The 12,010-nt window shown below is 37.0% G+C and overlaps 2 pseudogenes; both read left to right on the top strand.

Annotated features, from left to right (window-relative positions):
• Positions 1 to 4,480: 4,480 nt before the first annotated feature.
• Positions 4,481 to 5,735, top strand: LOC103326884 (3,5-dihydroxybiphenyl synthase pseudogene; annotated as a pseudogene).
• Positions 5,736 to 7,378: 1,643 nt separating this feature from the next.
• Positions 7,379 to 8,501, top strand: LOC103326883 (4-hydroxycoumarin synthase 1 pseudogene; annotated as a pseudogene).
• Positions 8,502 to 12,010: the final 3,509 nt, after the last annotated feature.

Genomic DNA, 12,010 nt, shown 5'->3' on the forward strand with positions numbered 1-12,010 from the left:
GAGTTGCAGCAACTCTATCAAAAGTTTTGAAACACTCCTCAGGAAATGTGATACATGAAGGCTTTTCTAAGATTGTGGGCTGTGAATACTCTTTCAAGGGCTAGTGTTGGCTGCCATTGACTCTGTGTCAAACTCTAAATCAGTAGCAAACGCTCGTTGGTTGATGCAACAGACCTTTCAGAACGTTTTTTCTATCTTAGGATCAAGGGGCACTAATTCTTGACCTTGGGATCTTGTGCTGACCATTAACTAACACACACAGAGCACACAAATACTTGAGAGCAACCTACAGACAACGAACCAAAAGAGATAGTTAATAATAGGTGATGCCGGAAAACAAAGAAACAAATAATAAAAGAAAATAAATCAAAGAAATACAACAAAGTAAAACGATAACACAAAGATTAAAGGGACGACAAGTTACTGAAATAACGACCAAAGTAAAGCTAAAATCACACGACACAAAGCATTAAACTCAGTCCTCGGCAACGGCGCCAAAAACTTGACGTATAATTATACTACCTGAAAATTAGATAGTTAAATTCAAGAAATAAACTTGCAAGCACACAAGGTTAATGCAATATGGCGAAGGCAAGTACAAGGTCGTTCCCACAAAGACTGAATTAATTCTCCAGTTGTTGTGAATTATAAACTAATTTAAATCCTAAATTACTCTAGACTGTTGATGCGAGTCTCCTAATTAATCAAGGAGATTTATTTCCTTGATTAATTAAGGGATTTACTTTCCCATTTTATTCAATTTACAAATCTTTGGATAATTAGGAGATACTATCCTAATTGATTATTGTATCTATTTCCTTGTAAAGCACTCATGTAAACTCCTATATATACCTCCTCATGGAGAAGAATAATATTCAACCTAATACATTCAAACCATATTAATTTTTTAGCATGGTATCAGAGCAATCGATCCTAGGTTGTCTCTATACCCTTATCTCAAATTTCTCATGTTCAAATCCAAAACCCTAAATCAAATTCCTCATAATTTTCCCCAAATCCAAATCCCTCAAATCTAAAGTCCTCAAATCCTGTTATCCAAATCCCTGAACACATACCCTTAAATTCGTACATCAAATTCCTGACCTTCTCATATCACATCTTATTTCCACTGCGATGTCAGAAACCCCTACGATTCTCCATGTTATTGCAGACTCACAGAAGCATGCGTTCAATCCTGCTGCCCGGCTACCCGAATTCTGCTTCTATCACCACCACCAAAGCTTCTACTTTTCATACGTCCTTCAAAAACTCCGCATGGATTATCGACTCGAGCGCTACGGATCACATGATATTTGATCCTGGCCAACTTATTAATCTCAAATCATCCACTCTGTCGGTGGTGTCTAATGCTAATAGTACCCCCTCCCCTGTAGTTAGGGAGGGCTCTTTATCTCTCTCTACTTCCCTACATCTGATCGGTTTTCCTCTAAGCCATATTGCATTTGAGTGCTTCATCTTTTAGTCCATTCCAGCTAGGCTTCATCCTTCCTCTCATCCCACTGGGTAATTAATCTAGAATTAATGATAGATAGGTTAATAATTAAATTCCAGATCATGCATATTTACTACTAAATCAATGATAGATAGGGTAACAACAATAGATAGGGTTCATCCTTCCTTTCTCCCTGATTAATTATTATTATGGGCTTAACTCAAAGGGATTTATGAGTTTTCTTCATTTGTTTGATCTCTCTCAAAGATTATTGCTTTTTATTAATTTTAAGTTAGAAAAAAAGTTGAGATTAAATGGCTCTAGGAAATAAAAATTGTAGGGACCTATATTGGACAAACCCTAGGTTTTATTACGGCATCATTGTCATTAGGGTCTTCTTTTACAAGATAAGGTCTTCGAATCAGTAAGATAAGGGTTTTTGGTCAGTCTGCTTACAAGTTTCAATTCTTTTTGTTGTTCTAACTAGGTACAACAACATAATTCGGAGAGGCCTAAGAATTTCTTTTATTTTTTGCTATTTTGAGAGATGAGAATGAGGCCCCCGTTGTCCAATACAAAGTGGCGGATCCAAGATTGGAAAGCCAATTTGGAGGAACTTACATACTAAAATCGACGATACAAGTAAATTTCATTAATAATCAGAAAAAAGATACACCTAGTCAGGGGGAACGTAGTGAGCCTTACCCCCAAATACATCTATACATTAATAAAAGCTTAACAACAAAAACAAAAACCACAAGTGAAAGATAACCTACGAATAACATGTAAAAGAAATAATTTAAATCAAACATAGCAACAAAAAATCAAACAAATTCTCATAATAATAGCATCTCAACAATATGAACAAATAACAAATTAAACATTGAAACATCTCAACAAAATTCTTAAAATCAAAGCCCCAACTTAATTTCAACAAAATCACAAAATTATAATTTAATCTCTAAGTAAATCCTAGAATATTCAATTTTAAATTAAAACTATAATGAAAGATATATAGAAATTGAGAGAATTGGAAAATACTTCTTGTTGTAGAAAGGAGAGGAGATGATTTTGCCAAGTTGCCCACTGCCCAGCCAGTAAAATAGGAATATGCAGCAAATAGAGCGGGGCAAAAGAGGTTGTTGTGGTCGCTATAGAATAGAAGAGATAAATAATCTGTGCCAAAAGAGAAAAGACAAAATATATGGGACCACTTCCTCTTGGAAGTTGGATGGGCAACGTGTTTATATTGGATTAGGTTTTAAGTTTTTAAATTTGGGCTGCCCTTATAACATATATAGGTTTTAAAAATAAAATAAAAACTTTGGAATGGGCAGGCACCCATCCTGCCCTTTACACAAATCCGCCACTATAAGTGGTACTCTTTGTACAACACGTATATGCATGCATAAAATTAATATATTAATTCATACTAATGAATAAAATTATATAATGCACTAAGTGATTTATGATTTTTTAATCGGCAGAGCATTCAGATTTTGGACCTCTTCCAAATGTCATGCAATAAGTTAACCCATATGAAAATGACAACATTGGGAGATATATTTAGTTATCCTATACAATCACGTGGTGCAGCTAATTCATGTGTTATAATATGAGTTGATAAGAAAGTTAATATTTCATGAACACATGATACATTATTATTATGAGTTTTTCTATTTAAACTCCACATTTTTCTTTGTTTGCCTCAATACTTAAATCATTAAGCTCTTAAGTTTAATTATTGTATAAAAAGACAAAAAAAGTCATCCAACTTAATACTTAACCCTAGTATACACACACACACCACCACTCTTCATATTAAGTTTTAGGAAAACACAAACTCCTCTACACCCTATTGCCAGATTACTTTTCTCTTTCAATCCAAAAAACCTACTACACTCTCATCTTCTCTTCACAAACCCCAAGTACGGTATGCAAATAGTGGCTTATGGGTCGTCAATTGATCGAGGTATATAATGTGAGATTATTTCTTTGGTTGTCAATTAAGCTCTTAAGTTTTGTTTCTGTTTGTTATCAATATATCGTTTCTCTTCAGAAATAAAAAAATTAAAAATTGAAGAACATATTGCATATAACATCATTGAGTAATATTATATTGTTTGATCATAATATGTTTTTATGAAGTCCAATATATATATATATATATATAGTCCCCTTCTATTGAGGGACACCTTTTAGGATTCCGTACAAATTTTTTTTTCAACGATCCAAACCATAAATTTTTAAAGTCTACATTCATAGATCATCCTTGCAAAAAATTAGATAAATCGGAAACCGTTTTGACATCAAATTGTGTCCAACAAAATCAATGAACACGGTGCTTCAATAAAGTACTAAAATTTCAATATTTCAATTGAGTGGTCAAATGATATCGGATTCAAGTAATTTTTTATAAAGATGATCTTTAAATGAATATCTAAAAAATAGACAGTTTGGATTAATGAAAAATAATGTAGAGTGAGCACTACAGGGGTGTCCCTCAAATATGTTTATTTGAGGGATCCTTCAGCTGAAGCTCACTCTGTGTGTGTGTGTGTGTGTGTGTGTGTGTGTGTGTGTGTGTGTGTGTGTGTGTGTCTTGAATAGTTGACAACAATGTTTTTATCTATTCAAGTAGTGTGGGGTGTGAGGTTGATGACTTTTTTATTTTTATTTTGTTTGCTGGATGTGTATTTAGGGCTAGTTTGGGAAGATAGTGGGTTTTCTTAGAAATTGTGAAAATTTGAATTACAAGTTAGAGTGAACTTTTAATATGAAGTGAACAAAGAGAAGTGCAGAGTTTAAATAGAAAAACTTTATTATTATTGATAAATAGATTAGATATACATGTTATAACATGAGTGAAATAACACCGTGAAAAGGCAATAACAAAATACCTCTAGTGGCATTAGGGAACATATTTTTCTTCCTTCATTTTTGAAAAATGAGGGCCACTAGACTTGGGTAATAAATTTGACGAATAGAGCCAAGTTAATAAAATTAAGTGGGAGGATAACTGTGGATACTTTTATGAAATTTGGTAATTAACAGGTGAAAAATCAATGGTAAAGAAGCGTTATCTACACATCACGAAAGAGATCCTAAAGGCAAACCCAAACATATGTCGCTACAAGGCACCCTCACTGGATTCACATCAGGACATGTTGATTCCAGAGGTACCCAAGCTTGGCAAGGAAGCGGCATTGAAGGCCATCGAAGAGTGGGGCCAGCCCATTTCAAACATTACCCATCTCATCTTCTGCACATCTTCCTACGTCGACATGCCTGGCGCCGACTTTCAACTGGTCAAGCTCCTCGGCCTTGACCCTTTTGTGAACAGATTCATGATCTACGTACAAGGCTGCTTCGCTGGTGGGACTGCCCTACGTCTTGCCAAGGACGTCGTGGAAAACAACCCTGGCACACGCGTTCTGGTGGTGTGCTGTGAGATCACAAATATGTTGTTTCAAGCACCCACTGAGAGCCATGTGGATGTTTTGGTAGGACAGGCTGTGTTTGTAGATGGTGTGTCGGCTTTAATTGTTGGTGCTAATCCTGACCCCAAAATGAACGAACGGCAGGCGTATGAGATTATGTCAACGAGAGAGACTATTGTCCCATACTCGGAGCATGGCGTGGTGGTACACTTCTGTGAAATGGGTTGCGAGTATTATCTTTCACCAGATGTGCAAAAGTTCGTTGGTGCAAACATTGAGGAGATTTTCGTAAAAGGGTTTAGCGAAATTGATGGGATAAATAATGATTGGAACTCGTTGTTCTATAGCATCCACCCTGGTGGACCGGCCATTTTAGACTAGGTTGAAGAAAAACTGGGTCTGAATTAGGGGAAGCTGGGAGAAACCAGGCATGTATTGAGGGAGTATGGGAACATGGGATCTCCATCTGATTTGTTTATTCTCGATGAGATGAGGAAGAAGTCAATGGAGGAAGGAAAAGCCACAACTGGTGAAGCGCTGGAATGGGGTGTTCTGATTAGGATCGGGCCAGGGCTAACCGTGGAGACTGTTGTACTGCGTAGTGGCCTCATTGCTGCCTGCTAATTATGTCCTTAATTACTGATCATGGATTAAGGGCCAATTTGGTATTACTGTAATGTAAAAATAATGACTCTTAGTTTGGCTATGAGAGCAAATACTTTGGTGTTTGGTAAACTTTTTGTTATAAGTGTTGTTTGTATAATAATCAGTTTTTGAGTGTTTGGTAACTTTTTGTTATAAGTGTTGTTTGTATAATAATCAATTTCTGAGTGTTTGGTAAATATTTGTGTGAAAGTGTTGTGAGCTGTGTATAATGACTAAAAAGGGCATTATGTTGAAATGTCTTTTCTGTTAAAGTATTTGGTAAAAGGAAACACACTTTTACTTTTCTTTTTTTTTTTTCCAAACGAAAAGAGAATATTATTAAGGACGAATAGTAAGGTTTACATCACTGGCAAGAATATCAAAAATCCACTCAGGCCATAAATCATCCCAAGTATGGACTCCACCAACTCTGGACACAAAGGCCGCAATTTTATGCACTGCCTTGTATTAAATATGTTTCCATCACACCCTAAAAATTATTTTAATTATAAAATAAATAAAGTACTCCACTAAAAATAAATATATTGTCAATAATATGGTCATAAAAAAAGTTAAGCTGGTCGTAACAAAAATTAAGCTAGTCATAAACAAACAATCATATCTTGAGTCTTCTGCAGTTTCAGCCAGTTCTCCCGATAACAAAGCCAAGAATTAAATGACCGGGCTGGACAAAATGGATGAATTATTGTTATGTTTGTTGTATCATATGGTTTTGTAAAAGGAGTCTATTGCACACAAGAATTGTATACTACATAGCCTGTTGTAAAGTCATGCTTACGGTTTAAGGTGGGAGTTAAGTTAAATGTTTACAAAATTGTATTGAAATGCAGGTGTTCATTTATTTTCTTTCTAACTTCTAATTAATTTTACTTTTATTATTGATAATAGAGCAATTACACATTAATTGTGTAAGAGCATCTACAATCATGCTTTCTATTTTTTAGTTAAAATTTAGCTAAAAATATATGGAAGATATTCTAGAAGCTCTTTATAAAATTTTAACTCCAATCATACTCTTTAGTTTAGGAAGTTATAAATGTTATAACTCTTTTTTAATTGGTCCATCTTTATAAAAAAAATTAATATAAAAAATAGTTAGCATTAATTAAAGGTTTAAAATACTCATAAAATAAAGCAGTATGAAATTATAGGGAGCCACTAGGAATTTTTTTCTCTCTTCAGATTTAGGAGCTCCTAGAAGTCTCAATATTTTAGGAGGTGGATAAGGAGCATAGTTGGAGTTGTATTTTTCCAATTCCTCTCTAAAATTTGTCTAAGGAGATGGTTTAAGGAGCCCATTGTGGATGCTCTAAACAATGCCTTTGTAGTATCGATCCTATTAAATTATGTCATTTATCTTTTGGGAGATTGACTATAATACCCAATATAGGAGCCCAAATTATATATAAAAAAAAACCTATATGAAATGGACTTTAGAAACACACTCAAAAACCATTTACAACATAACAAAAAGACATTTAACTTGTTTTAAATTACAAAACTGCCATTGATTTCTTAGAACAAACTCAACCCAGAAACCTCGTAGAAAAAGCCCAAAGCACTCAATGAGGAATCAAAGTAATTTAATAATTAAAATTAAATTCAATAGGGCCAACTGTCATTTTTTGGGTTTTTTTTGGGTATGTTTATAGAAATTAAATAGTGTAGGGTTTATTTATAGTTTTAGTGCTAAGAATGGGTATTTTACTATATATCTCTATTTTTTTTTTTTTAGTCAATTAACATCTTAACTTGTTTTTATTTATTTGTGTGCAATTAATAGGTGAAAAATCGAAGACAAAGAAGCGTTTTCTGCACATCTCGGAAGAGTTTCTGAAAGCAAACCCAAACATATGTAGCTACAGGGCACCCTCACTCGATCCACATTAGGACATGTTGATTCTAGAGGTACCCAAGCTTGGCCAGGAAGCGTCATTGAAGGCCATCGAAGAGTGGGGCCAGCCCATCCCCATCTCATCTTCTGCACAGCTTCCTGCGTCGACATGCCTGGCGCCGACTTTCAACACGTCAAGCTCTTCAGCCTTGACCCCTTAGTTAAAAGATTCATGATCTACCAACAAGGCTGCTTCGTTGGTGGGACTATCCTACGCCTTGCCAAGGACGTCGCAGAGAACAACCCCGGCGAATGTGTTTTGGTGGTGTGCTGTGAGATCACAACTATGTTTTTTCAGCCGCCTTCTGGTAGTCACTTGGATGTTTTAGTAGGGCAAGCTCTATTTTCAGATGGTGCTGTGGCTTTGATTGTTGGTGCCAATGCCGACTCCAATACTAATGAACGCCAAGTGTTTGAGATTATGTCAACGAGAGAAACTATTGTCTCCGACTCGGAGCATGGCGTGGTGGCACACTTGCGTGAAATGGGTTTTGAGTATTATATGTCGCCAGATGTGCCAAAGTTGGTTTCTACAAACATTGAGGACCCTTTGGTTAAAGGGTTTAAGAAAATAGATGGGATTAATAATGATTGGAACTCCTTGTTCTATAGCATCCATGCATCCCGACAGACCGGCCATTTTAGACAAGGTTGAAGAAAAACTAGGTCTGAATAAGGGGAAGCTGAGAGCAACTAGGCATGTATTGAGCAAGTGTGGGAACATGGGAGCTCCATCTGTTCTGTTTATTCTCGATGAGATAAGAAAGAAGTCAACGAAGGAAGGAAAAGCTACAACTGGTGATGGTTTGGAATATGGTGTTCTGATTGGGATTGGACCACGGCTAACCGTGGAGACTGTTGTGCTACATAGTGTCCCTATTGCTACTGCTAATTAATTAAGTCGTTAATTACTATTGGGGCCCAAAAAATCTAAGGCTTGACCCAAATATAATCCTGGTCCAATGCGATACCTTACTGAGAAGAAATCCGATTTGGGCGTGCGGAAGTTCATCATATACACTCGCACGAGTCATGATCCATGTGCCACGCCAAGCAAATATGTAACCTATCACGCTAAAAATTGTAGCAAGCCTATAAAATGCACCGGCTTTATGAACCCATGCTAATTATCCTGCCAAGAGCTGTTTTGACTCGACCATAGCCCTTTACCATACGATGAAATTTGAGCACGAGCATGCCAATTGACATGCCACGCCAAGGGGAAAACCCTTCATTGTACACCTAGCCACACTACAAGCTTAACTGGGCCCAAGCCACTCAAATTCCTAGGGCTTGCTGAGCGGGTTGTGGTATGGATGGTTCTGAGCATTCACAGGCACTGTGGGCCAAGAAGTGGAAGTTTTGGACTGCTTAGGAGCCCCAAAACTCGAGCCCATTTCTTGAGCCCAAATATGTGGGTAAGCATGAAAGAAAGAAAAAGATAGTCCATTACCTTAGAAAATTGGCCCATCACCTTAGTAAAATAGTCCATCACTTTAGAAAGTTGGCCCATCCTCTTAGTACACTAGCTCATCACCTTAGGGAATGACCCAAGTGACTTAGAAAATATATGAAAGTCTCCAGCACCTGGCCAGAGACAAAACCACGATAGAGCATTTGAAATACCAAAAATTATTTGTGTGTGCAGGCTGCTAGGAGTCTACAGCACATGGTCAAAGACAAACCGAACACAAACCATCCAAAAAACTAAAGGATAGTTGAGCAAAACACCATTCAGACCAACACCATTACCTACTCCTTTCTCCCACCAGCTCTTGCCATAAAATGAAAGAGAAAAGAAGGAGAAATGGTAGCCCAAAATAGGAGATGGCCACAGGGATAGCTGCGGGAAGGCTCTGGAGCCTCCAAAATTTTTGTCTATTTGTGTTTGGATTAGGGAGGATTTCACTAAATAGGGATGAATCAAAAGAGGAGAAGAGGAATGGAAGGGAGACTTGGCAGACCCAACTAAGGCTTCTTGGGAAGAAGGAGTTTCCAACACTTATAAAAAGGGGCATCTCTTACCCATCATCTCACCCCCCGCATCCAGAGAGAGCAAGCATCACCTCTTACCACTGGAACCCTTTGATTTCGAGCCCTATTCCTCCATCTCTTCTCCTTTTCTCTGCCGAAAATTTTCTAAAACCACCCATCATCTCAACCACATCCAGAGAGAGCAAACATCACCTCTCATCCTTGGAACCCTTCAATTTCGAGCCCTATTCCTCCATTTGTTCCCATTTTCTCTTCTGGCAAGCCATTCCAAAGCCTGATGATGCTTTCGTCAAGCTGCCAGAAAATTGTCAAACCACCCACTTCTCCTTCCTCATCTATTCTTTTCTCTCCCCTCAAAAAATTCTCTCGAAATTCCTTCTCCCCTTATATTTGGGCCTAAGAATTCCACACGCCAACCCATTTTGACGAAGAGGCCCATAAAAGAAAAAGCAGAAGAATGGGCCTTGACTCGGAAAACAGCCCAATCGACATTAGAAGCCCATCTTTTTGCAAAGGTGGCGGAGGTTTAAAAACACAAAAATAACCAATAAAATTGCCAATTAAATCGTAATTTATCGCAAAGCAGGTTGAAAACCTCTAAGAAATTGGATTTAACCCAACTTCTGAAAAAATTTTGTCACTTGATCTCAAAAGCAAGTCAACAGATCTTTTTTACTAAAAAAATGTTTTCCCAAAAGAGCCCTACGTGACTTCCTGACTTTGAAAAATCAAAATTTTCAACTATCACAGAGGAGTTGATAAGGAGTAAATGAAGGCAGGTTCTACAAGAGGACTTCTCCAATCTTTGCAGCTAAAGGAAGAAGATCAAAATCTCTGTTTATACATAGAAAATCTCTGTACCAAATAAGGTTACCTTTTCAAGAGATAAGCAAGCTACGTTTTCAAAAGATAAGTAGGGAGAAAGAGAGTTGTTCATCAAAAAAAGAAAACTGACCATCATGGCAGATTGTGTCTTTCCTTCCTTACAAGAAATTATTAGAGAGCAAAAGAAGTTGATTTTCTTTTTAGGAAAAGCAAGGAAAAGACCACCATGGGAATTGACTGTTGATGGTTCTTCTCTGCCAGAATAGATAACTTCCCCTTTTTCGGGCATTTGAAAAGAAAGATCTTTTGAAAAGATTTGCCGCCCATTATTCAAAGATTAAAAATCCCACTCCAGCATTTCCTATAGAACAAGAGAGAGGGTGAACAGATGAAGACAGCCAAAAAATCAATCAAGACAAAAACTCTCAAAGTCACAATTGACAACTCAAAAAGATCGACTGATCTTAAAAGCTTTCATGACCCTAAAGCAACCAAAACTCTTTGATCCATAAGAAACAAATCAGCTAGAGAAACAGTTTTACAAAGCGAGATTTCTCTCGTTACAAATTTGGTTCAGCACAAAGCCAAGTCAAGCAGAGTCCTTTTTTTTTTTTTTTTACAAATATGAAAACCTCAACAAATTTACAGAAAGCCTTGGTCAAGCGAAAAGGCACTATAGTGCAGCTCCATTAGTGACCATCAATCCATCCACATCCTCTTGGACTTGAGAGGCCTCAATTAGCCTTCCATGGCTCATAATAAATTGAAGCTCTGCCAAACTCAAACGTTGGTATCGATTTCCAACTGAAATTCATCAGAAGGTGTTGACGATTCAATCCAAAGCATAGACACATCCAATCCAGCCAGTTTAGAGCGCTACCGGGCATAAATCAAAGTCCAACATTCGTTGTCTTTTTAGAGTTTTCATTTCGCTTTTGAGTCTGTAATAGGCGATTCTGCCTAAATAGTTTGGCTTCTTTTCATTTATTCTGGCCAAAACTACCAATTTTGTACTGTGAAAAATTGTGAAGTCCTCACCAGTCTGAGGCAAGAAAAGAACTTACGTGGGAGATATTCCTCACCCAAATTCACAATTGCTTGTTTAAAAGTCAGTAACTTGGGGTGCAAGATATCTATTTTTTAGAAGTCTGTTAGGGTTCTAAACTGCTAGCAGTGGCATGTGCATGCATAAAAGAAAGTTGACTTGTTGACCACCAATGGTTGTCAAGCCAATGTGGAACTTTACCCTACCATCACAAGATTAAAATCAAAACGGGTGAACATCTTACTTTGAACCTATGTTTCTCGTAGGAAATCCAAGCCCTGTCTGTCTCTTTAATACTAAACTCATTAATGCTTAGCTTTCATGCCACAAACTTCTCAAGCCAAGTCATATATTTATCTGTAAGCAACTGTTGGTTTTGTTGGTGAAGGAGACCAAGTTGTTTTCTAAGGCTCCACAACCCTATTGAAGCACTCTTTGGGTTTGATTCTTGAACTTAGACATAGGGGCAAGTCCACTCATTTGCTCTTACAGCAACACAGACCCATCTGTCGAAAAAAAAAGCCCCCACAATTACTCATCATCACTATCCAGTAAGCTAATTAATTATTTTGAGTTGTTAATTTGCATATACTGTGGCTTTACTGTAAGCGTAAGGTGATTATTTACAACTTGTTATGATGTAACACAAGTAATAATGAGCAAGCCAAATCATGGAATAAAATTCAGGATGA

Source organism: Prunus mume, linkage group LG3 (genome assembly GCF_029339155.1).
Source record: "Prunus mume cultivar Tortuosa linkage group LG3, ASM2933915v1, whole genome shotgun sequence".
NCBI classification, from domain to species: Eukaryota; Viridiplantae; Streptophyta; class Magnoliopsida; order Rosales; family Rosaceae; genus Prunus; species Prunus mume.